The 26,954-nt window shown below is 35.1% G+C and overlaps 1 protein-coding gene across 4 annotated transcripts in view; it reads left to right on the plus strand.

The window, feature by feature from the left end:
* LOC120633905 (dystrophin, isoforms A/C/F/G/H-like) overlaps positions 1-26,954 on the plus strand; it is a 752,632-nt gene that overhangs the window by 183,292 nt on the left and 542,386 nt on the right. The window lies entirely within an intron of this gene.

Raw genomic sequence — 26,954 nt, forward strand, 5'->3', positions numbered from 1 at the left:
CGAGGCTTAATCTTAATTTTTTTAAAGAATATATTTTCAAATTTGTTATAGGAAAAAAAGAAACGTGTTTTTTTTATTACGAAAATTCTCTTTAAAACAAATACCTCTCTTTTATCACCCTCATAAGCAATTTCACTTAAACAGGCTCTGAATTCCACTTTTCTTTTTTACTTTTATATAACTCCACCTTATTTTACGGTGTACAACTCGAGTTTTGTTTCACCACGTTTTAGTCTCTATTAGAATGGGTTTAGAACTGTTCACAACTTTTTCGACCGTCGTACTAAAATCTTGGACCGGCGTTGATTCACGAGCTAAGTGGTCCCGTATTTAGGGGCGTGCGATTTAAGCGTTTATTTTAATAAAGCTAGTGGTGAAATTTGTTTGATGTATTTAGATTTTTTCTTTGTTGAACATTGTACAAGAATGGCTAGATGTTAGCCGGTAAGTAGCAATATCTCGAGGGGTTTTTATTCTCACCTGGTAATAAAGGAAGCTGATTGTACGTACTCTATATTTATGGTTTATATACGTGTAGTTACAAGGAATGATCATCAATCTTCTAATGACTTCTGGGCATGGGAGTGAAGATAACCCATCTCTGTACTCAAATGAAGAACTAGGGGTTGAACGATTATTAATAGTATTTTTTTTTAATCTACTAAAATTTACACCATGCCTGCAATCTCATTTAGTGGATGATGCAGTTTCTGATAGTAACGTGGCGTAGTTTGTTTGGGGTATTTCGTTATATACATGGGGCAACCGAAACTCTTCGCAGCAAACCCTCCTTGGTTTGCTGAGGAGGCAGACTATCTGAGTGATCCCAAGTGTAAATTTTACAGCATAGCTAGGCTGGTCTCGGAAAGAAGCCGGTGGAAGCAAATGCCATTCAGACGGACGGGGTTGCAATTACACCAAGACCACGATCTTCAGAAGAATAAATAAATAAAAAAATATACTATGACATACAGATAGCGCCATCTAGCTTTTGGAGCTAGACAAACATGGTTATATTTCAGCCAGTTTACAGAAAACCATAAAAATTATACACTAAAACCTTCCACATGAGCCACTCTGTTCATTATTGAAAGCCGTATGAAAATCTGTTTTGTAGTTTTTTAGTTTTTCGCGGCCAGACAGACAGACCGACGCGGCGGGGGACTTTGTTTTATAATATGTAAAGATACACATAAATATTAATAATATACAGATAAACACCCAGACACTGAAAAACATTCATGTTCATCACAGAAACATTTGTGTGTGGGAATCGAACCTACGGCCTTGGACTCTGAACGCAGGGTCATTGCCCACTGCGCCAGTCGGCGTCTGAAGAGCCAAAACCCACTGATTGAGGTACACGCGGTACCGTTTCGGAATGATAAATCAATAGCCAGCGGTCTTCGCCGTGATCCCGGGGCCTCCCACTTACAAAACCACGAAGCTCATCACGCCAGGGAGGTCGTCACGGTCGGAAGTGTTAATAACTGTTATAGTCGGCTTTACGTGTTCTCCATGCACCAATATGAACAACATTGGATAAAAGCAGGCGTTACTTTGCGGTAATCCGCAAAGTAACGCCTGCTTAAAATAAACAGTAAAATATGTATACGCATGTTTCGCTTTGAAACCGGAGCATCCTCACATGTTGACATTACAATGAACGTGAGTAGAGGTTACATTGCCGAAACTCTGCTTGGTGTGGAGTATAAGGATTGAAGAAATTATAAACGGTACTATTGCTTTTCGCGGATTATAGCAAATTAAGCTTAATTTTCATAATAGATCTTAACTACGCCAATTACCTAACTCCAGGATAGTCTATACCAGAAATAGCCCATTACCTAATAATTTTTACCCTAGCTTGGTTACCAGAATCAACCCAGGTTTGTGATTCTTAGATTGTATGACTTGCGTATATTGTATGTCTTGTGTTGTTGTGTTCGTATATATTGAGATGTTATTAGAGTTGTAGACTGAGATGTTATTAATAGTGATTGTATGATGAAATCACGAATTTTTAAATTTTATTATAGTAGAAAGCAAAGAAACAGAACTTAAAAAAATTTAGTTACCAAACAAAACAAGATATGGGGAATATTGGCTAGAAGTAGGCTACTTTGCGGAATTCCATAATGAATAATAAACATTTAGCTTAGTTTTCTTTACTCCGCGAAAAGTAGTAGAATCTGTACGGAGCTGTAAAGGTTGAAGAAATTATAAATTGCACCGTACAGATTCTCCTGTTGTTAGGAGAGCAAAGCAAATTATATTTCATGTTCATTGTATAAGATATGGGGAAAGCAAATCAGGGGCAAACAACACTCCGATAACATAATGGGGACATTCAAGCAGATACTACTAAAGACTCCTTAGCGCCGAGGCCGTATCTCGAATCAAGAGCCATTAATCTTTCTAAACGCTTTGCCAATTAATTGATAGGAATGTTGTCTCTTCAAAGAACAATAACTTTGTTTTGCTCGTTTACACAAATGCTCCTACTTACACAACTTGTACCCACCTATATTTTTGATCAAAAACAATGTACCTACCTATTTAAATTTACATGCTGACGATCTTATTAAAATATTCGTGTGTTGTACAATCAGATGAATTTATAATTATTTCGCCGATTCAATAAAATATATGTTTGTAGCTTGAGTCATTGCTTAAGCAAATCCAAACGACTTCATTGAATTATAAAAATTAACTTCATTTAATTTCACTAAAAGATTTAGGGAAATCAAATCAGATACAAATACTAGTCCAATAACATAATGGGGCCATTCAAACAGATAGTACTAAAGACCCCCCAGCGACGAGGCCGTATCTCGAATTGAGGGTCATTAATCTTTCTAAACGATTTGCAAATTAATTGATAGGAATTCTGTCCGTTTCGTTTCTGAAATATAAATCCTTGACAATAAGATTGCGAAAGAGCTTTTATTATGTCTTTTGCTAACCTCATCCTCTGGTTTTGCCTTGTTCTGGTATTTTATTTTTGTTATTTTACTAGACGACGGCTGAATGGTGCACTGGGCAGCCTGCTTTTGGAGCCCGATTCTGTGGATTCGATTCCCACATCTGGAAAATGTTTGTATGATGAACATGAATGTTCTCAGTGTCTGGGTGTTTATGTATATTATTCATAAATATTCATCAGTTATCTTAGTAACCATAACACAAGCTACGCTTACTTTGGAGCTAGATGGCGATGTGTGTACTTCCATAATAAAGAAGGAAAAGAAAGCTCAGAGACACCTACCGAACAATGGCAACAGAGAGAGCTATGTTCGGAATATCTCATTTTGATCACATAATCATGTCCTTCAACCAGGTAAATAGACGATATCAAGCGAGTCGCGGGGAGCCGCTGGATGCAAGCGGTCCAGAATCGTAGAGTTTGGAACGCCCTACAAAAGACCTATGTCCAGCAGTGGACTCAATCGGTTGCTTTGGTGATGATGATGATGATGATGATATTATAGATCACGAGAGCGGAAGAACAAGTATTATTGGCATAGCTCAACGACTCGCCATTCACACACGAGAAGTGGCAATAGGCTGACCACGTAATTTGGAATACCCTAGTCATATAGTTGACATCCATCGTTGATTTGATCATCGTTATATCGACTACAGGAATTTCATTGCTGGACATGAAACTTTTGTAGGGATTTCCATTCGCTAATGGTTTTTCCGCTTGTACCCAGTTACCCGACTAATTTTATGTCTAGCGTTGGATACGATGATGATGTTGAACGACTGAAAAGACAAACTTCCACGTGTCATGTTAATAATGCTTAGAAGAATTTACTAAGCAGACTTTACAGTTTAAGCACAAAAGATCCTGGAAGGTCGAAGTGCATCCGCTGAAGCTCCGCTCATTACAAGATAGATTACAGTTGAGAAGTTCTTAATAAAAACATTATAATCGGTTAAGATTTAACAAATATTAAAAACTAGCTTTTTCCCGCGACTTCGTCTGAGTGTTCTTCAGAATTCTCAGAGTCTAAAGCTTCACTAGATAACAATTTTTAATCTTACCACGGGAGCTATTTGAGAGATCGGCATGGAAAGTAGGTCAATGTTCATAGCATAGGTGTTAGTTATACCAAATTTCAAAGCTGTCTGCCATCGGCTTAGCTCGTAAACAATTTTCAATTTTCTCTCGGGAACTACTTAAGGAATCGGAATAAAAGGTAACCTATGTTCTTTTCCATGACAAAGTCGTATACGGAACATTAAATTTTTGTAACTTAGTCTTAAATTTTACGCAGCAAAGTGGCAACGGATTGTCATTTTTCTTTTGGAAAGTCGTAGAGTAACATTGGCTAGTGAAATCTTGTGAAAACACGCGTCAAAGTCGTGGTTAAAACATAGTGAAGCAAGGGAAAAAGATTCTTATGATTTGAGATTTACATATTTAAAAGTTTACAATCGATAGCTCTCAGTGGAGAATGGACGGTGCCCTGCATAGATTATTATCATTCTACTTTGGTATTCAGCAAATATGGTAGCAATAATATTATGGTGATAGCCTAGTGTTTTACATTAGCTGCTCTTTCAGGGGACTGAGGTCGGTTTTCTGTTGTGTATTTTTCAGTACCAGCACAGATCACCAATACCGTGCATATTATTCTAGGAATAAATCAAGATGAACGCAATTATACTCGTACTTATTTGACTTTCTTTTTTTTGCACGCCTCATAAGCGATGGGTCGAGGTGGGTGACACAACTGACAGTAATAGTTTACACACACCGAGTGATTCTCCAACTTAAAATGTCACTTTTTTATTCTTTATCTTATATCTTTAAACGAGCAATTCTTGTATATATATTCCAATTATATATATATAATTACTCATAAATGTCTGTTAAAAATTGATAATCAAAGCTAAATAAGTGAATAAACCAAAGCAAATTTACAATCGGAAATTGATTGGATATCACTGTTTTATAGATCAATGAAGGGTACACGGCTTTAAGCGTAAAGTTTTCTCTTTCTAATTACTACAACCAAGCATCCCCATCGTGCGACGGGGATACGCTATATGCAATGTTCCTTTCGGTTATAGTATCAGACCATACGGTCACTAAAATATCGTCGAGGTGCCTTTGATCTATGTTTGATATATTGGTGTATTGTGTATCTAAACTCCTTTTGTATGAAAACGTTTACTATATCAATATCAATTAATATGTATGTATGTATGTGTGTGTATCTAAGTATCAATATTTTAATTTTGCATTTTGATGTGAAACATCTGAAAGGCGGAGGTAAACCTGATTTTTGGCGTGGCGACACAGGCCGTGGCGACGCTTCGCCACGATATATGATTTAATATTTGTAATTCGTATGCCACAAGAAAAATGAATATTAATTTTGTAATCAAACAGTCATTATTAACCGACTTACAAAAAGGAGTAGTTATCCATTTTTTTTTTGGGAACAAATTTGTAATGCAATATCTGCACTAACTAACAGAAAACAATTTCGATGTTTCACATCTGCTAGGTGTCCTGTGACGGCTCACACATTTTTTTTGTTGTATTGACATTTGCGTGTCACTAAGACAAAATTTTGTAGAAATGTATATAGCAGTGCTTCATTGCTATAAAAATTACCTATGAATAAGAAGACAGCGCTCTTTCATTTATATATACAGTCAAACCTGGGTAAATGAGAACTGGATAAGTGAGAAAACTCTATAAGTGAGAGTAATAGCCAGGACCCGTCATTTTAAGCTCCCAAAACCTCGATTAGCGAGAAACAGAAACCTTTGTAAGAGAGAGTCGTTTTTCCCTCACGGACCTCCGTAAGTGAGACTGCTACTTATCTATACCTCTATAAGCGACAGTCGAGCAAGCAATATTCGACAACATTTATGAGTTAGAGAAAAACATTCAAAATACAAAAACAGAAACCCAAACGAAATTCACGGATTTTTTTAAATGTAAATCAGTTCTAAATAAAATAAAATTACATAGTGCATGAATATGTCTTGTTATTGTTGCGTACCTCTATAAGAGAGAAACGCTACCCATGTACCTGCATTAGCGAGAAACTCGGGTTAGTGAGAAACCTCTATAAGCGAGAATGAGATTGTGCTCCCTTGAACTCTCGCTTATCCAGGTTTGACTGTATATATATATCTCGTGTATATATATGTATATATATATATATGTATGTATGCAAGAATGCTATGTCTTCATCTAGGTTTGTTACTGGATGCTAATTACCGTTGCTTGCTCTGCGTTAACGAAATTGAATCCTTTCCCTGGAGATGGTAAATGTATATATTAAGTACACCACTATTTTAAAATGAACTCTATTGTGCAATAAATAAGGTTTACAGTCTGTTGTTTTGACGTAGAAAGATCCAAATAAGTTTGTAGTTAAATGATATTAAGCTTTAAGTTGTTTTTGCTAAGATTGGAAATCATTTTCCGCGGAACGGTTTTAAGCTGGGATGCACATTCGAAGTTATTAATTTAGATTGTTTATAGGAGGTATTGATTTTTCTAGTTTTGGTGACTTACTCTTCGCTTTAATTTTCGTGTACGTATCCCCGGTCTCTTTTGAAACGTCAAGTCTGTCCGTGTGTAGTGACTCTACCACCGGTTCGAAAGGCAGATTCTACCGAGAAGGAGCCGGCAAGAAACTCAGCAGTTGCTCTTTTCCAACATCAAAAATTTACATTTTAACATTCATTTTTCTATCTTGTGAGAGATGAAAGCGGAGCCGGATGCTTCCAAGCAACCTTGTCATTAAGAAACTCATCAATTGTATAATAACCTCGCTGTAATAAATGTGTTTTAACACATTCTTTAAACTTATGCATTGGTAGGTCAAAAATTACCTTAGGAATCATATTATAAAAGCGTATACTCAATCCCACAAATGACTTCTGCACCTTTCGCAGACGATATGCAGATGTCACTAATTTATGACCATTTCTTGTAAGTCGACTGTTTATATCCACTTTTTGTTTATAAAGACTAATATGTTGTCTTACAAATACTATATTGTTATAAATGTATTGTGAGGCTACCGTAAGTATACCAATTTCTTTAAATTTTTCACGGAGGGATTCACGTGATTTAAGTTTATATATTGATATTGTACGTATCCCCGGTCACTTTTGAAACGTCAAGTCTGTCCGTGTGTAGTGACTCTACCACCGGTTCGGAAGGCAGATTCTACCGAGAAGGAGCCGGCAAGAAACTCAGCAGTTGCTCTTTTCCAACATCAAAAATTTACATTTTACATTTTAACATTCATTTTTCTATCTTGTGAGAGATGAAAGCGGAGCCGGATGCTTCCAAGCAACCTTGTCATTAAGAAACTCATCAATTGTATAATAACCTCGCTGTAATAAATGTGTTTTAACACATTCTTTAAACTTATGCATTGGTAGGTCCAAAATTACCTCAGGAATCATATTATAAAAGCGTATACTCAATCCCACAAATGACTTCTGCACCTTTCGCAGACGATATGCAGATGTCACTAATTTATGACCATTTCTTGTAAGTCGACTGTTTATATCCAATTTTTGTTTATAAAGACTAATATGATGTCTTAAAAATACTATATCGTTATAAATATATTGTGAGGCTACCGTAAGTATACCTATTTCTTTAAATTTTTCACCGAGGGATTCACTGAGACTGCATACCTAATAGGCAGATATTTACTTCTTTAATACTTCTTTCATTTGAATAAATAAAGGAAATAGTGACAACGCCTTTAAAAACCTGACCTGCACCTTGGTGGTCATTATACGATGGCTTTTCGCTACTGCAAATTGTTAATAATTGTGACCGTGTAAAACCACAAATGTTATTTTATTTTAATGTATTTTTTCTATAATTTTTATTTTTTAGTTAACTTACTCTATAAGTCAGAAGAAGTCAATTATTTCTAAAATCAACAAATTTTTTTTTTTTTTATACCTTCCCCTTTTTTTTATGTAATAACCTTAAAAGAAGGCTCCAGCCATTAGCGTTTACAGTAATTTTATTTGCCCAAAATAAACTTTTTAATTTTTTTTTAGTATATGGAGCCACTTATATCGCTAAGGGGAAGCCAACGACACGCAAGATTTAAAATCGGAGCGAGCTTCATAAAAGTAGAACACCTGTACATACATGCAGACTGTTAGAAACATTACCTTCCCGTAGCCGGGTAAAATCATAATACACAGAATTTGCTGCCCAGCCCGGGATTTATTACATTGTTTTTTTATGCCTAATTGATTCCGGGAATTATTTCAAAAATGAATGCGTACAAATTAGAGATATAATTTCCTTACTATTACTAGGAAAGGAAACTCTGTTCCGATAAATATCCAGTGAACAGTGGTAAATTTTTATCTATGCATACTAGGTATCTAACCTGGATTTTCCCACCTTTTAGAACACATTTTTTTTTATTTTATTAACGATAGGCCAGCGTTTGACGACAATCATGCCCGTTAGAAAGCAATGATGAGGTCTAGGTTGGAGCACGCTTGCCTAGAAATAGCCTATTCACTCTAGCCTTAAAGAACATGGCAGGAACGGCGCCAGGCAGATCGACAATAATTATCGTACACCTATATATATTAAATTCCATAATAGTAATGTTCTAGAGCCAATCTAAAGCCATGGAGGCTTAGTTTAAAAAAAAAACATGAGAATATCAATCAAACTTATTATGTGCTAGCCTCTTTGCGTCCACTGATGAAATTAACCTTTCTGAGGCCGCGCCACCAAAAATGAATCTCCGTCTTTTTCGAGCTCCGTCGCCGAGCTCTGTAAAAAAAAGCTCTACTTCTGATAATATTTGTTATTTTCTGAAAGGAAATTCTGTACTATTATTATTAATGCAATACTAAGTAAATGCAAGTGTTTCTTTTTTGTCCATTCTTGGCATAGAGTTAGTTGAAAGGACGGTAATTGACTCACACTACCACCTTTTTATCCCAACAAAATAACAGCTCCCACAGGATTTGTAATAAACGCGGGAGAAGAACCCGGGCAACAGCTTAGATACTCGTAACTAGATAAATTGCTCTCTTTCCAAACTAAAACACGAGATTCAAAACGGGAAAAAATGCCATGATGACTTACCGACGGGAAAAACAGCAAGCCGGGTTGTAAAAAAAAAATAAAGCAAAGAAAAGTATGTATAGGGAATGTTCAATAGAGGGTAACCACTGTTGTTCATATTGACACGTCTGAAACAGTGAGGGGACTTTAGAATTAAAATATTATCGATATATTTCAACACGTTGTAATTGAATGAATATTTCATAGCGTCATCACCAGTATGATGCCGTTATTTTTGAAATGCTAAAGCGAATAATTGTTTTAAAGGAAAGATATTTTTCAACTTAATTAGTTTAAACGAAAGTCTATAACAAAAGATAACGTTTGCTTTAATGATTTATGTGGAAATTATATTATTGTCTTTTTTCCTAGTTAGATAAACCTCAAAGGTTAAATTTGTAGACAACCCATAAAGTAGCTCAATATAAAAAGGTTGTTTAATAACTATATCATTATTGTCAGAATCACATCATATTAAGTCGACATTATCTTTAAAACGATATCGATAAATGTGTATGCTCACGATGAAATTTCAATATCTATGGCTCTAAAAGTAGTTACCTTAAGTGTAAAGGGGTTTCAGGTGGCGGGCGATTACTGTTGCTATAATACTATTGTTACGGCCTTTCTTGTATAGTGTGGGTAATGTGGTATCGATAATTTGTCTTATCGACAATTTTTTTTAAAACTGGCTTAATTTAAGTACTGTATCAAATAGTTGGCTATAAACATGGTAAACTGTACAATGGTGTGTAGGAAAAGTTTAACACTTGGTGCTTAAAGGACTAGTCACGGTAACTATTTATTTATGTATTTGTACTTGGTACCCGTGGCAAGCTTGGTATATTTTTACACATTTGTGGAACGCTCCTTGGCTAAGACATATCGTTTCTTCTATACATAACGAAATGATTCTTCGCATAGAATCATTTCGTTGTATAGATGTACTATATAACTTTTTATATTAAAAAGGCGTTCATTCACCTTTTTAAAATTAAAGTGAGATAGCGGAATTTCAAATCTGTTAAGAAATAACCAAAAAACAGTTTAAAAGATTTTAAATTGAATAAGGATTTATATAATATAATTACGTTTATAATAAAGCTGAAGCCATGTCTTTTCGTTTATTTGAACGCACTCATCGTTTGATTATTCTGATATGTAAAGTTAATTGTCCATTAAATATTTCAGTAGTTGAGGCAGGTTATCAGGTCAAGGTATTTTGTGTAGAATGTGCAAATGGAAGTTTATATAAAAGAACTTACTCGCACGTGGACAAAGTAGCGACAAACTACTATTTGTGTCCCTATTAATTAATTATGTAATGAATTATTATATTACTATATCACTGAAAAACTGCTTAATATAGTTCAAACATAAAAATAGTTAAAACCGGCTGTTTAGTATAATAATAATAAATAATAATAAATCTTTATTTGGAACATTAACAATGGCACTTAAAATACTAGCAAGGGTGGCACTGCAATAGTAAAAACTGTGCTACATGTACCACCGCCCACCTCCGAGTTATGGTACACTAATTATACAAATGTTCCACTAGATTTATTATATTATATATATGTGCGCGTGTGTGTTTATATTATAGATACGTAATACATAGCTAGGGAGTAGGGATGTTATATATTTGTTAGAATGAATTATTTCGTTTGATCATAGCTCATTTGCAGTAGCAATGTAGTAATTTTCGATTTAGCTACGTATTTAGTCATAGGATAGATATTTAATTTTTTATTGATCTTGTTATATATATAGGGAGTATAACGAGTACAAAAATTTATAAATTAAGATAGGTGAAGAGATTTATCTCTTCTGTTACATTATTTCAAGAAACAACAAGTCAATCAACAAAATAGGCAATAAAGTGGAAGCATAAAACCACAACGAAAGCTAAAGGTGTGAAATAGAAAAATATCGTGAAAGTTAATCGATAATATGGAACCTAGCTACATCACTATTCTACGCCCCGTAGCAGTCTACGCGTCTCTTATCTCTACGACCCTCGCGTAGCCCCACGCATCTACGAACCCTCTACACAACTGAACTCAAAGGGACTTTCAAATTCACGTCTATGCATTGTGCCAGTTTCATTCATAACGCACGGTAATTTATGTACGTTACAAATGCAGTGCAGGTATGGAAACTATGTTTTTTGGACTGTGTATATAAAACCTCTTTTTATCTGCATGGGTTATTTTAAATTCGTAGTTGTCCTTGGTGTTTTCTCTAGAGGTTTCCTTTTATGAAACTTACTGACTCAGAATAACTATGACTGTGTGTCATCATAATTACTTTTTTCTAGCTAAAGATAGATTATTATAGCAACAAAAAAAAACAACTAAATAAAGAAAACTAGGCAGAATTAGCCGAAGGCTAGAAATTAATATAAATTATGACATTCTCTATTTCACGGAATACCACCGCGGGACATTGGTATTTTATAAAACTGCCCTGGATTGCCCAGGCCCTGACCTGACTGTTTAATGTTTAATTCATTCATCATTCGTTCTTTTTAGTTAATCCAAACCGTAGCAGTAACAAGAGTCAGGTACAGCAATAAAAATGATTACGTTAATGATAATAACGCTTGGCATTTTATTTAATTAGTCTAGGCTCCTCACAGGTAGAGACCTATTTATCGTTTTAACCAATTTGAGATTAAGTGAAAATGTGCGATAGTAATAACCAAGATAAGTTGTTAAGGGATTCTTAAACCAGTGATTATTTTATATGACAAAATGAGATGGTGATAACTGACGGAAACCCTGCTTAGTTTCTTTTGGGTGTAATTGTTAAGTTAACAGATATCAAAAATTCTTACATCCACCATAACAAAAGAGGAATTTCGCAAAGATTTTATTTTTAACGGCGGACGACCCAAGGTCAAATTAAAGAAAAAGTTTTGGCTATAACTTGACTAAAGCTTATAGTTCATGCTACAGCTCATTCAAACTGTGATTCAGGTTACGTTTTCACTCTACTAAGATTAACTGAAGGTCGTTGACCGTTAGAGTCTCAATTAGTAGCAAAATAAAGGCTTTGGTTTAGGCTTTGGGTCAGTTAGTGATAGGAGCGCTCTAGGGTTGTTACTACCATCATTATTCAAGGCCAGGCACCGCTGCCCGGCACAAGACGAGCTGTGTTATCGGCGGGACGTGATCGTTAACCTATTCTGGCGGGGGGAGAGACCAGTCGCCGTTGGCCCGCCCTGTCGGCTACACGCGTCCTCGGCAAGGCCTCAACCAAACATATCATAGTGTTTCTAAGTGTTTTTTTTTATTAACGTGAGTTTTATTGTGATTTTAGTCAGTGTTTATTACTAAGTCGTGCTCAGCTTGCCTCGGATTTTGCCACTCATAATTTTGAAAGGAGAACGCAAGAATTCACTCCAAAACATGTCGTATGTTTTTGTATAGACGGGCGAATGTGGTGGTTTTTTTATTTCATCACAAGTGTGTTTTCCATATTGTATCCAGATTTTGTAGACGAGTTTACTAAGCTTGCCTCGGATTTTTGTCACGCAAAATGAGAGCGTGTGAAAATTTATGAAAATTACTAGAAAACACGTACGCGTTTATTAAGAAAGGCGTATGTGATTGTTTATTTTCGATGAAAGTTTTTACTTTACTTAGTTGCCTGCTTGCTTAGGTTTTCCCCCGTCCGACCTAAATACGCGTGGAAATGATTAATATTACTTAAAAACGTACTTTTACGAAAAATGTGATGTACCTAGCTAAACTATGCCTATATTGGAGTTTTTCTAAACTGCTTTTGATTATTGTCTTACCTAACAGAAATATTCCCGTAAAAATCATGAAATTTCTCAATGAGAAATCGTAAGCGTTTATAAGATAATACAACAAAGTTTGTTTTTCACTATACGAAAGCAATAAATCAGTATTTTTCTCTGTAGCTTTAATTAAAGTGTCATGATCATCATCATATCAACCGATTACCGTTTTTACCGAGTTTCCTCCAACAATGAGAAAGGGTTAAGGTCTTAGTCCACCACGCTGTCTCAGTGCGGATCGGTGGACTTATTTTAGCGTATTATCATTTATTAAGCATCCCACCGGATTCTCGCGATGTCAAAGGATTACATCGGAAACGAAAACTCGTAAGAGTTCATGAGAATAACGCAAGGTATATCTAATTGTTAGGAAGGGCGTATATACTCGCAGTCTAAATTTTCTTTATCCAATAAAGTTTCCACTGTTCTGAAAGAAATATGGGTAAAAATTTCTGTAAATAATAAATCGGAAAGGCAAACGCATGTGTTCGCAAAAAGAGCGAATATTTTGGTATATTTTCCATGTTTGTATAAAGTATCCATTCGCTCATTTGGAGTTTCTTTAATGATGTAAATAATACCGGGTGATATTGTATGAATTCGGATGGACGGGTTTGATTCATAAGATAAGTTTTTTTATCCGAAGGAGTTTTAAGTCGTTGAGTTAACGATATGGCTTAACGAGTCGTAAGGCGGAAATGGCAATGGGCGGGGCACATAGCTCGGAGAACCGATGAACGTTTGGTTTCCAAGGTGCTGAAGTAGTGAGATAGTAGAGTGTATCCAACGGAGATCGCCGTTTTGCAGGGAGCCGCTGGATACAAGTCGCTTAAGACTGTCGAATTTGGAACTCATTGCAAATGCCGCAATGTCTTGCAATGAGTATTAAGTCACGGTGTATCTTAGCTGCGTAGTATCATGCTGCTGCTTCGTGATTTAGTTATCCTTTTAGCGATTAAAAGATTTTTAGCTCTATTCTCAGAAGCTGAAGGATTTCAAGGAGCCTTGAAATCCTTCAACTTCTGAGAATAGAGCTAACACACTTAAACACCGCCTGTCGATATGATGTCTAAAGCTTGGTGATTTCATGCTGCCATGTTTTCTAATTTCTATCGAGATGTGAAGCTCTCAACTAACATTTCGACATCAAGTCACCGGTCTTTATCGGCGGGTTTGGTGTATTGTGTGTCTTAGTGAGTCTCCTTAAAGCCTTTGATATTTTTATTACTTCCACTAATTGCCTGTTTTTTATTTAGTTTATCATATCGACTCATTACCGGCCCACTACAGTGCAAGGTTCTCCTCACACACTGAGAAGGGATTAAGGCAGTAGTCCACCCCGCTGGCCCAGTGCGGATTGGTGGACTCCACATACCTTTGAAAACATTATGTAGAACTCTCAGGCATGCAGGTTTCCTCACGATGTTTTCTTTCGCCGTTTAAAGCACGCGATATTTAAATTGCTCAAATTAAAAATGCACATAACTCCGAAAAGTTAGAGGTGCGTGCGGTCCCCCGAAAGTGAAGTTTAGCTCCTACCTACTGCGCTATCACCGTATTCAACTTCGATAGCTTGGTAAAAAATAAACTTTACTATTTTAAATGTCCGAAATTCTGATATTTATTGCTTAAACGAAATTATTACTACACAATCCTATAAACATTTTTTCCGAATTCTTTTTCCTTTTTTCTTGACAAGACAAATGTGGCTTTCACATTTCAAAAGATGCTTTACCAGCCATTTACAATTTCAAAATAGGTTTTACTCTACAATTAAACATTATTAAAAAACCTAAGAATGCTAGTCAACCACCGCTTCGTGATTTAGTTTTCCTTTTTTTTTGTCGTGGTGGGAAAGCTCTATGGCTACCTCTGTCCTTTTGGGCAGGACAGAGGTTATGTGTCGTTTACCCGAACTAAAAACTACCACGGCATGTCCCTCTCGTTGGCCTTATTGGATATCCGGGGAACCCGTTGTATACTTCCCAGACATGATTTAGTTATCCTAGTGAAACTGCAATAATTTGGTAAACCTGACTTGATTCTGAAACTCTAGTGAGTTAGTTTGTCTGTGACGCTTTCACGTGTTGAATTCCCAGGAAGATATTTATCATACACGATGTCAGGGGGTACAGAAAAGGACATAGAGTATCATCTGTAAAAGAAAATCGTCTCAGCTTTCTTCTTTCTTGTAGTGGCAAAAAAAGTATTAGCGCATGTATTTACTGCATTACTGGAGTACATAAATGATTACGTTCATCATAAGAATCTTCTGAAACAGGTATTAATTTGACGCGTAACTCCTATTCGTGTAAAAGGAATATCAACAAGTCAAATTGATGGATGACGTAGCAAAAACTCCATCAAAATTATCCCTAATATTATGTTCTAACAATAATAAATTGCTATTATTCGTGACCACCCTACGCTTGACTTTTTACTGAAAAGCGTGACATGGCCGGATTTGAATTCAGAACACTGCAACTAAAACGCGACCTAAAATGCTACGCGGGTACCAGTACCAGTACCAGTCGTACCATTTTTTTTGCTTTTTTACTATTTATTATTATTTTTAACCAAATTATTATAACGTTTAAACTATCTAAAGTAATTAATTTTAATATATTGTCCAAATAGATTTTCACCCATTCATTATTTCGAAATAAATTGAAGTCAGTAGAGTCCTTCACTGCATATTAAAATAACTAAAATAATCAGTAATATCTAACTTCCCGAAATTTCAATAAATAACTAAAATATTCGACCTCTCGCGTGGTAGTGACCGGTACAGACAGTACCGGTCACTACCACGCTAGAGGTCCCGGTATTAGTAGGGGTCCCGGTTTCGATCATCTGCAGTTTCAGAATATATAATTTCTGTATTTTCTCTGGTTTTGTCCAGTAGGAGGCTCTGAGGCCGTGGCTAGTTACACTCTACGTTACTTTACAATCAGGTTACATGTCGCGGAAAACATGGTCAGGCAGTCATCTGAAACGCCATCATCACCTTCGAACAGGTTGTATTACAGTCAAGAGCTAACTATTGGTACAATAAAACACACATCGCCATCTAGCCCCAAAGTAAGCGTAACTTGTATTATGTGTACTGAGATAACTGATGAATATTTTTTTATGAATAATATACATACAGATATATACTTATAACAAACAGATATATATATTTTAATAAAAACATTTAAATATTTAAAAAATATATATAGTTTATGAATACACTGAAAAACATTAATGTTAATCAGACAAACATTTTCTAGTTTTTGGCATCGCACCCACAGCTTTGAAAGCAGGGTCGCTACCCAATGTGTCAATCGGCCGTCTTCAAAATAAGGACAGCAGATACTTAGTAAATAGGTTCGAGTTAGCATATGCCTTCGGGCACGGTACCTCAAAAAATAGGCAGTCTCCAACCGTTTATAACGTCATAACGGTCGAGTCAGGAAAGGGTTGGCCTGATAAACAGAAAGCCTGACCCCGATCTCACCCAGGTGATAATTTATTTAAGGCGCAGTTTTGCCCGGGATAAAGGAGGATTATATTCCCGTCCCGTGCATGTCCACGCAGTATTTCGATCGTACGAACATTAGTCGTGATTTCGCCATGCTGTGTTGAACATAATGGATATTCGGCTGGTCATTCATAATTAAGTCATTATTTTCTCTAGTCTGGTCTGTTGGGAAGCCTTACCGTGACTAGTTTCCATCATCCCTATTAAGATTGCCTCGAGTATTTTGCGTTCTGGTACGATTCTGAGCAAAAACCGATTAGGGATTTAAGTTTAATAAAATTCATGTAGGCCTATCACATACACTTATAAAGCGTTCATACATATATGTTTACATACGTATAATATAACTGCCATAGACTGTTTGGGAGTATTGGCATAGCTATTGGTTTCTTCGTGTGGAGCCAAAACTGTAACGCCGTGTTCTTCTCGTCTACCAAGGACGACTTAACTTCACGTTTACTTTACAAATATAAGTTAAATTATACAAGACCAATGTCGTGTACATTGGTCTTGTATAATTTAACTTATACAACGTGGACGGGGTACAACTGTCCCACGCAGAACGCTTTAACAAAAAGCCAACACGGCAAAACGTTGACGTTAGCAAATGCCTCTACAGACTGTATCATCACTTTCCAGCGGAGTGCATTTTGTCAGTTTTCTACCTACTCGTACATCTTCTTGTATAATCGCGTGAAAATTAACTAAGATTTGTATGGAATCTAACTAGCGCCATCTCGTGGCGCTCTTTTCAATTCGTAGTTAACTTACACGCGTTCGAACAAGTAGATGCAGTAGATGCAATAAAATGACACATTGAAATTACTATTTTTTAATTTTAGTGTAATACTAGCTGACCCGCGCAACTTCGTCTGCATCAAATCGATTATTATCTGTTTCAATATTTAAAAAAAACTAAGAACCTTATTGCAGCGCCACCTACTGGGTCCAGTTTAATTTCCAAAGTATATAATACGCGGCCAGGCGTCCCAAATTATTCAATATCCCATATGCCTTGCGACTTGCTCGCGGTCAAAATTTTCATTAGATTAATGTACAGAAATCTTCCAGTTACAGTTTTATTATAAGTATAGATTATAATGAATTTATGAATTTATATTTTTGCGAAGCGGCGATGGCCACGTGGGTAGGACTTTGACTTCCCTTACGGGGGGACAAATTCTAATCCCAGCCAACCTCAAACTTTGCTGAGTTATTTATTATTTATTTATTTATTTAACTCTTTATTTGTACACCACAATGAAGTTAGGAAAATAAAAAAAACAATAGAAATACAAAGACAGAAGTAGAATACAAAAGGCGGCCTTATCGCTTAGTAGCGATCTCTGCCAGGCAACCTTTGGATTAGGACAAGATGAGAGAGAGCGGACAGGTGGTGAAATTATTATAAACGTACATTCAAATAGCTAAATACAAATACATAAACAAAATTGCACAAATAAGAAAAATATAATAAATAAATATAAAATAATAAACTAATATTTACTCAATCATACATAAATACTTATGAACATATAGATAATAAAAATAAACATGATCAAGGTATAATAAATGTCGTCATTATTGTGCAAGATAATATGCTTTTACCGCGTTTTTGAATGTTTCAAGCGATTTTGCCTCACGTATATTTAGTTAGTGCGTTTTAAGCAATTAAAATATCACTTGCTTCGACGGTGATGGAAAACGTGAGTAAAACTGCATGCTTGAGAGTTCTCTATAATATTCTCAAAGGTGTGTGAAGTCCACCAATACGCACGTTACGCACGAAGCGTTGTGCAATACGGCCTAAACCCCTTCTCATTATAGGAGGCCCGTACCCTGTTGTGGGTCGGTAATGGGTTGATATGATGGTGATGATGCTTTTGAAAATTTATTTATTGCTTAGTATGACATATAATATTATTATTCTTGAATAAATGACTATTTACTCAATAGTACTATAGGTAGAAAAATCTCACACAGGCAGGTAAGGTCGCAGTCTTTGACCTTAAAACTCGCAAAAAAACGCAGCAGATTCTAAAGATAACGCATATTCGGAAGTTTATGATTTCATTAGCTTAAGCTTCAAATCTGCGTGCTCAGTAGAGATTGTTTTTTAATACACATAATAGCTATTAGCAAAATACAAAGTTGGTCAGTCTCCAGCCGTAAATAATGTCGTAACGCTCAGGTCGGGTACGGGTTGGTCTGATAAACAAAAAACCTTTGACCCGACCCCTCCCAGGTGATAACTTATTTAAGGTGCTGTCTTGACTTTGCAAAGGCGGATTATTTTCCAGAATATTTCAAACGGGATTGTGTTATTATTTTTTTCTTCAATATTTTCGAAAAGAACTACTTATATGATCGCAAACTTTTACCAAAAAAAAGTAAAGATAAACAAATAAAAATTATATTAAAAAAAATAACACATTAAAATTAAAATGAAATTAAAATAAATATGTTATGGGTTTTTATTTTTCTCCAATAATTATTTTTATAAGCTTTATTTCATGTTTCAATGTGCAATATAAACTAGAGATTTATTGCTGAAATGTAATTAGTCTTTCCTCAGACTTAAACAGTTGAATAGACATGTGTCATGGATCTTTTTCTTTTTTTTTCCTTTATATAATGTTAATTTGTCAAACGTTTGTTATTAAGACCATAGATATAGGGAAGACATTGCCTCCTGTAACACAGTTTAAACTACGGCAGGAGACAGAGCTTCACACTAATGAAAGTATACGTTTTTCTGATAAAATTGAGATATTATTATTATTATTATTATTGCCATATCTGACATGACTCTCTTCAGTTAACAAAAAAATTGACTAAGCTAAGCCATAGCATGGTCTATAGATCTTAGCCTGAGAGCATATGAAATGGAAATAAAATTTATTAAGTAATTTCGCATTCATTAAGTATGTGAACTGGGTATTAAGAGCTTAATTAATTGTCATGTTAAACCTTTATTATAATGACGGTGCGAGCTGAGAGCTTTAATTAATAAATTATTATAAACCAACGGTATATCATAGCTTTTAATTAGTACTTGGGATTGAATATTTAAAATTATAATATGGTATAGCATAATTCTAATATTTAATGAATATTATGCATTGGGCAATTAATATTAAGCTAGACTTCCCTTTCAGAGGGTCGTGTTCGAATCCTAAGTTATGTGCGTTTCAATTAATTAAAGTAACACCTACTTCAACTGTGTAGGAAAACATCGTTAGGAAAGCTGCATGAGTGAGAGTTCTACATAATGATCTCAAAGGTGTGTGGAGTCCACCAATCCGCACTGGGCCAGCATGGCGGACTACGGCCTTGACCCCTTCACCAGCGCCTGGTGGAGCCAGCACCCTGTCCAGGGAGCTCTGGCTGTCCAAATAATAGTAGCACTCTAGTAATATATTCGTTATGTGAGTTTCAAGTAATTAAAATATCACTTGCTTCTACAATGATAATGATAATATTCTCAAAGATATGTGGTGTCCACTAATACGCTGGCCCAGTCAGCGTAGTGGACTACGGCCGTAACGGGGGGTTAAAGGGTCTCCTGAGTAGGGGGACTCATAGTGGGAGGAGACCCGTGCTCTGTAGTGGGCCGGTAATGGGCTGAAGTGATGATTAAATCAGCAAAGCCGAACAGCGACGTTTGTTTGATTGGGCATAGTTGCTATTATTGGATATTTGATAGAAGCAGGCGTTTTTTCGTCTTTGCGGAAATCCAGGATATATTATGAAAATTAAGCTTAATTTTTTAAGAGTATAGCAACTCTGCGAAAAGCAGGCGAATCTGTATGGTGTAATTTATAATTTCTTCAATTGTCACTAGACAATGTCATGTTCATTTACGTTCGATTTAGTGTAGAAAGCGATAAGGATTATGGTTTAAATATTGCTGTACCCCTTCCAGTTATAAACTCTGCATCGCCACCTACCATCAGGTGTCGTCGCAAAAATAGGCGTATAACTAACGCCGGAAGGGCTGTCCTTGGATTAAAATATCGTTAAACCTAATCGCTACAAAGATCATTAAACATATCCGCTGTAATACATAACAATACACTAAGAGTGGGTGAAATATTTGTTAAAGGTGTTGATTCTTCTGTGTACTTCATTATTTATGAAACCTAATATTATGAAAATAAGGCTTAATTTGCTATTAATAATATGTTATACATCCGCGAAAAGCAAAGAGAATCTGTGTGGTTTAATTTCATCAATCCTCATACTTAACACCACACAGATCTTTGGAGATGTACCGCCTACGCACGTTTCGGCCAGAACCTCCTCAGGAGATGTTGACTTTAGAATGAGTATAAGGATTGAAGAAATTATAAATTACACCATCCAGATTCTCCTGCTTTTCGCGGAGTATAGCAAATTTAGCTTAATTTTCATAATATATAATGTAATTCCGCAAAGTAACGCCCGCATCTATCCAATATTTGAAACTATGGGAACAAAAGTTACAAATACTACGATAAATAGTCTTAGTTCTAGTAAAACTTACATATTTCCCAATTAATACTTTTTATCTGAAAAGGAGTATAAATAGTTCTATGTTTGGATATGAGGACTTTTGGACGTATGATAACATTTTTTTCCCATTTACCTAATAATAATATACCTAATTAACCTATATATAATTAACCTAATATACCTTATTAACCTATTTTGGTGTATAAAAATCTATTATTTCTTATTTAATGATAAATAAATATAAATAAATATACTACGACAATACACACATCGCCACCTAGCCCCAAAGTAAGCGTAGCTTGTGTTTTGGGTACTAAGATGACTGATGAATATTTTTATGAATTATACATACATAAATACTTAGAAAATACATATAAACACCCAGACACTGAAAAACACTTATTGCTCATCACACAAACATTTTCCAGTTGTGGGAATCGAATCCACGGCCTTGGACTCAGAAAGCAGGGTCGCTGCCCACTACGCCAGTCGGCCGTCTGAATGATGCAATACAAAATGTCGTATCTTTAAAAAGACAAAAGTTAGAAGCCTATGTAAAGTAGATAAGTCTAATATATTTTATAATAAAATGCCTTCCTGGCCATTGGGCCTAAAAAAGATCGATAATCACCACATCAATAAGAAAATAGTAATATTTCTTGTGTTCTTTATTACACGAACATGTGTTATAAGAAATAAATTGCCAGCTCTTAGATTATAGTTCACAATAATATTATATTTTTGAAACGGAGAATCCATGTTAGAGAACGTCTGCTTTCCTGTATGTTTGTTTATTTTATTAGTTTGAACTGATTTCTGTGATTGTCGATCGTAAATATTTTCTAGCTGATTGGACAAAGATATTTTAATGAAATGCAGAGTGAATATTGCAAACATGATATACCGAAGTTGTGCGTTTACGCTGTATACTTACATATTAACATTATACATTATATTTTTTCTAACATTTAAAATTTTGTCTGGTAAGAGGCTGCGGCTGCGTCTAGTTACTTTCATACCGACAGAGATGAACCGCTTTCAAAAGCTAACTTATAGTTGACAAAAACATTTGTATCGTAACCTACATTATCTTAATAACAAACAAAACAATTATTATATTCGGCTTTACTTGTGTGAACGCTGCTATTTTTTATAAATATAAATAAATAAATACACCCATCGCCGTCTAGCCCCAAAGTACTGACTGATGAATAATATACATAAATATACATTTGAACACCCAGACACTGAAAAACATTCTTGCTCATCACACAAACATTTTCCAGTTGTGGGAATCGAACCTACGGCGTTAGACTCAGAAAGCAGGGTCGCTGCAAACTGCGCCACTTTATCTGAATATAAAAATATTCATCACTCATCATAGTACTTATAACACAAGCTACGCTTACTTTGGGGCTAGATGGCGATGTGTGTATTGTCGTAGTGTATTTATTATTATTATAATTATTATTAATTTATTAAGTGTTTTTGTGGTTGTTGTCCTATCTGCAACAAATATAACGTTTGTGTATCATCGGGGATTGGAGTTATAAAGTTTAGTTTGAAAACTGTAAATACAGTGTTGTTTGTTAGTTTAACGGAAATTTTACTGCCGTGGCGATGACAGCCGTTTCCAAATCGGCGATGTTTAGGTCAACCCGATCCATTTTAGTCAGAACACTTACCAGAAACCAATCTCGATTGGTTTCTTTTTCTTTTATTGCAACACAACTAGGCTTTTGAATGCATCGTCATCTGATTGTAAGAAATACCATTAGGTGTAAATTAGTTATTTGATTAAAATTAAATATAAGAATTACTCAGGAATGTTTACATTATATAGTATTTTTTAATTTGCATAATTTTTCTTTCGAGAACACTTTATTTGATTTTGTAAAGCGGAAAACTATTTTGAGTTTACACTTTGAGAAATATGGTCAAGAACAACGTATCTTTTTCACGTTTGGAAGAAATATTTAGATTCGCATTCATTTATTCAGCACTCTTTTAATGTATTGGAAACAGCGCTGGCGTAATTTGAACATTAAAACTATTAAACTAAATTATTTTAATTTATCAGTATTTCAATCGCATAAAAGAAGAAATCAATTATATAACAAACATTATAGAAAAATATTGAAATACAATTAAATAAAAAAATATAATTTTTTTTTTAATTCATTTAAAAAATCGGAACCGACAGGATTTGAACCTGTGACACTGGCAATCGCGGTGTGAGCTCAGGTTTATAAATTATAATAACAGTGAGAAAAGTAATAACAGTAAAAGTAATAAGAAAATAGAAGTATACTAATAGTTTAAGTTATCTTAAATACGATTGGGAAAAATGGTAATTTTAAGTGTTCCGAATTGCAATTTTTTTTTTCTAAAAGGATTTTCTTCTACAACTTAAATTATAAATTATCGGGAGTTCCAATACTCGGCGGTACTATAACGATACGTGGTCCAAGGTATACATATTTATTGGGTTGACTCTACCCGCCTGGACCTTTTCCAAGATAGTGATGACATTTTACGCCATAAATTATATCGATACATTTATATTGTTTTATAATTTACAATAGTCATTTTGCCTAATTTTCTGTAATACTTTACGAACAGACAAATCTATTTGGTGTAATTACTATGTATATTTTTATACGATATTTAACAACATCACACAGATCTCCCAAAATATGCTCTGCACGTTTCAGTATTCCTATATTAGAGAAGCCGCACATTTAAAGAATGCAAATTTGCGTGCTTTGCAATTGTGCGTTGGGTTTAAAAAATATATGAACTCTTCATAGATTTTTTAAATAAGATTTACTGTTAATTGCAAGCAATATTTGCTTTTATATCAAGAACAAGAATGTAAAAACGCTTAACTTATGGCTTCACGCTTACAGTCAATATTATTCTAATAAAAATGTTTTTTATCGATAATTTCATTATTCAAAACGTCTCTCGCAAACAAGAATAATACTGACTATTATCTATAATTTTAAAGTGTGTGTAATGAATAATGAAATTTGGCGGCCGATTGGCTCAGTGGGCAGCGATCCTGCTTTCAGAGGCTGTGGGTTTTATTCCAACAACTGAAAATGTTTGTGTGATGAACATAAACGCTTTTCAGTGTCTGGATGTTTATCTGTATATTATTATTAAAATATTCATCAGTCGTCTTAGTACCCAAAACATAAGCTATGCTTACTTTGGGGCTAGATGTATTAGTGATTGTTGTAGTATATTTCTTTATTTATTTAATTTCTATAATTTTCTCCTATTATGATAGTATAATTTTATAATTTTTTATCAGTACTTTTACCTACACTTGGAGGAATTATCAATATTATAAATTTAAAATGCATATACAAAATTATAAATTATAATAGTATAGTATGTAAAATTAAAATATCACTTGCTTCAACGGTGAAGGAAAACATAGTGAGGAAACCTGCATGCCTAAGAGTTCTACATAATGTTTTCAAAGGTGTGTGGAGTCCACCAATCCGCACTGGGCCAGCGGCCGTAACCCCTTTCTCACTGTGGGAGGAGACCCGTGTTCTGTAGTGGGACGGTAATGGTTAGATGTGATGATGATGATGATGATGATGATAATAGTATAGAATAGTAATAGTGTACTAACTAACTTTTCACCCAAACTACCTTAGTGAAAGAGGAAAAAATTTTTGAATTTTTGTAAGGCCTGGTTTGTCTCGAACCTTAGGAACAAAGTCGATTTAGTTCCTAAAGTGCGAAACAAAATAGGCCTTGCACTAGAAACGCGTAAAATAGGTCAACACAAACTCGAAGTAGAGTATTTCTCATGAAGTGCGGCCCAAAATGGGCCCATTGAGTCGACTGTACTTCACTTGAAGCGCGGCCCAACCTACACGTATTGATTGATGCGACTGTACCCGGTTGGAGCTTTTCCTAGCTAGGAGTGAAACGCTAAACTGTTATCGATAAAAACACAGCAAATATTGATGTGAAACATCAATTGGCGCGCCTTGGCAATATAGAAGCGCACCGCCACGGTGAACGCCATGACGATTTCTTACGCTGTAATACCCCCACTGTGCGTGTGTGTGTGTGTGTGTGCGCAAAAAAAGTTATTGATTTCACTATAGATACTTTATTTTTCTTCAAACCTTATTTTTGTTATTGCATTTTAATTTCAAATTATAATATAAATACTCGTAATACAAAAGTTTCAATGAATTTACCAAATATACTTTATTGCACACAAGAATAAAATGGACGTAAATGAAAATTACGAAAGTACAAGTAATTTAAATTTGTTGAACAAAAACGGCCTTATCACTTGTAGTGTTGATTTCTTCCAGGCATCCATTTAATGAAACTGACTACATATGAACGGTGCGCAAATTACTAAAAATATACAAACATATTAATAACTACAAAAACAGTTTACATATATAATAAATTTCCTTCAATGTTCGTTTTTTTTTGTACAAAGAAATAAGAAATACAAAAAAAACGTTGGCATTAAGGAGTTCATTAAGTCGAACGGGATTTCAATTTTAGGCGAATCTTTTTTTAGTTGTAGTCTGTAAATTCCGAGAGTCTCGAATATGTGCTGAGAACGTATCATACTAACGTCTTCGTACCTTTAAGCTATGGAACGCCTTCCTGGCAAATGTATTTCTTGCCACGTTAAACTTGACAACCTTTACTAGTCAAGCGCGCTCCTACCCAGACCTCATCATTGCTTTGCAACGGGCTTGAAAGTCTTCAATCGATAGGCTAAAAAAAATAATACAATAGTAATTTAAATAATAAAAGAATAGCTTATAAGATATTCAACAAAAAATTATAGCAAATATTTTTATCGATATAATATAATATTTGCATCACTACGAAGAAGGTACCTTGGGAAGATAGGTAATATCGCAAGCACGCTGCGACGGAACATTGCAAAATATTCGAGTCTGGGGCTTTTTCTATTTATGAGAACTACTTCTACTTTCAAACTTATATTTTCGTTGTTAACCGAATCTACACTATAGTACTAAAGAAAGACTTAGAATAGGTACTTTACACCCTGGAATTTTAAAATAGCAATAAAATATAAGGTCTGTTACCTATTCAAGGCATTTTAACCGATCTTCACGATTTTGTAGGTTTAATTTTGACCGATGGCTCGAAATGCTTTTCGAAGTCGGGAACTCCCTAACTTGGCTAAGGCTGGTTATGGCTGTATTAAAAATATCTTTTGTGTAAAACTCCATAGCTAACAATTACTGACTCGAGCCAGGTATCGAACCCAGAACCAGTGCAAACGTAGCAAACTAATAACTACAGTATATGTGTCAAACTGATGATGATGATGAAATCCTATTTAAAGTTTTATCGAGTTACTAGCCTGTGTCAGGTTTCCTAGACTGAATAGTGGCTCGCCTATTTACTTCGGTGACAAGACGCGCGGAATGGGGAGACGGTGCGGGAATATAAAACACCCTGTATTGTGGCGGTACTATCCGCAAAACAACTATTACTTCTTAGAAATTCTAAATTCAAAGTTATTTTATGCTGGAAACTTTTGCTTGTGTCAGTGGGCTTTTTTTTTTCCTTAACCTTGTCAGGTAGATACAAGCTGTTGCCCTCGAAAAATAAGCTTTTGTTGGTTTTTTATAAATTCCGTGGGACGTTTCCGCGTTTACTTTTTGCCCAAAAAAAATAACTTTACGAAACTTTCGGTCTTTGCATTTGCCTTAATTTTTTTCTGGATAAATAAAAGCCCACGTTTTACGTTTTCATGTTATACGGTATAATATCTTCTTATTGCTGCTTGGAAGAAGGACATACTAACACACATACTTTCACATTGGTTATAATTATTAGAAGTGTTTTTATTCCACGGCTTTCCCGTAATAGATTCCTATATTTTTTAATTAAGAGATTAAGCACTTTTTAATTTTTATTTAGTACATCAACGTAAATCAACTGTGCCCGCGGCTGCGCCGGCGAATATCGTAGTGTGTTAACTACTGTTAATATATATA

Source organism: Pararge aegeria, chromosome 22 (genome assembly GCF_905163445.1).
Source record: "Pararge aegeria chromosome 22, ilParAegt1.1, whole genome shotgun sequence".
Classification (NCBI taxonomy): Eukaryota; Metazoa; Arthropoda; class Insecta; order Lepidoptera; family Nymphalidae; genus Pararge; species Pararge aegeria.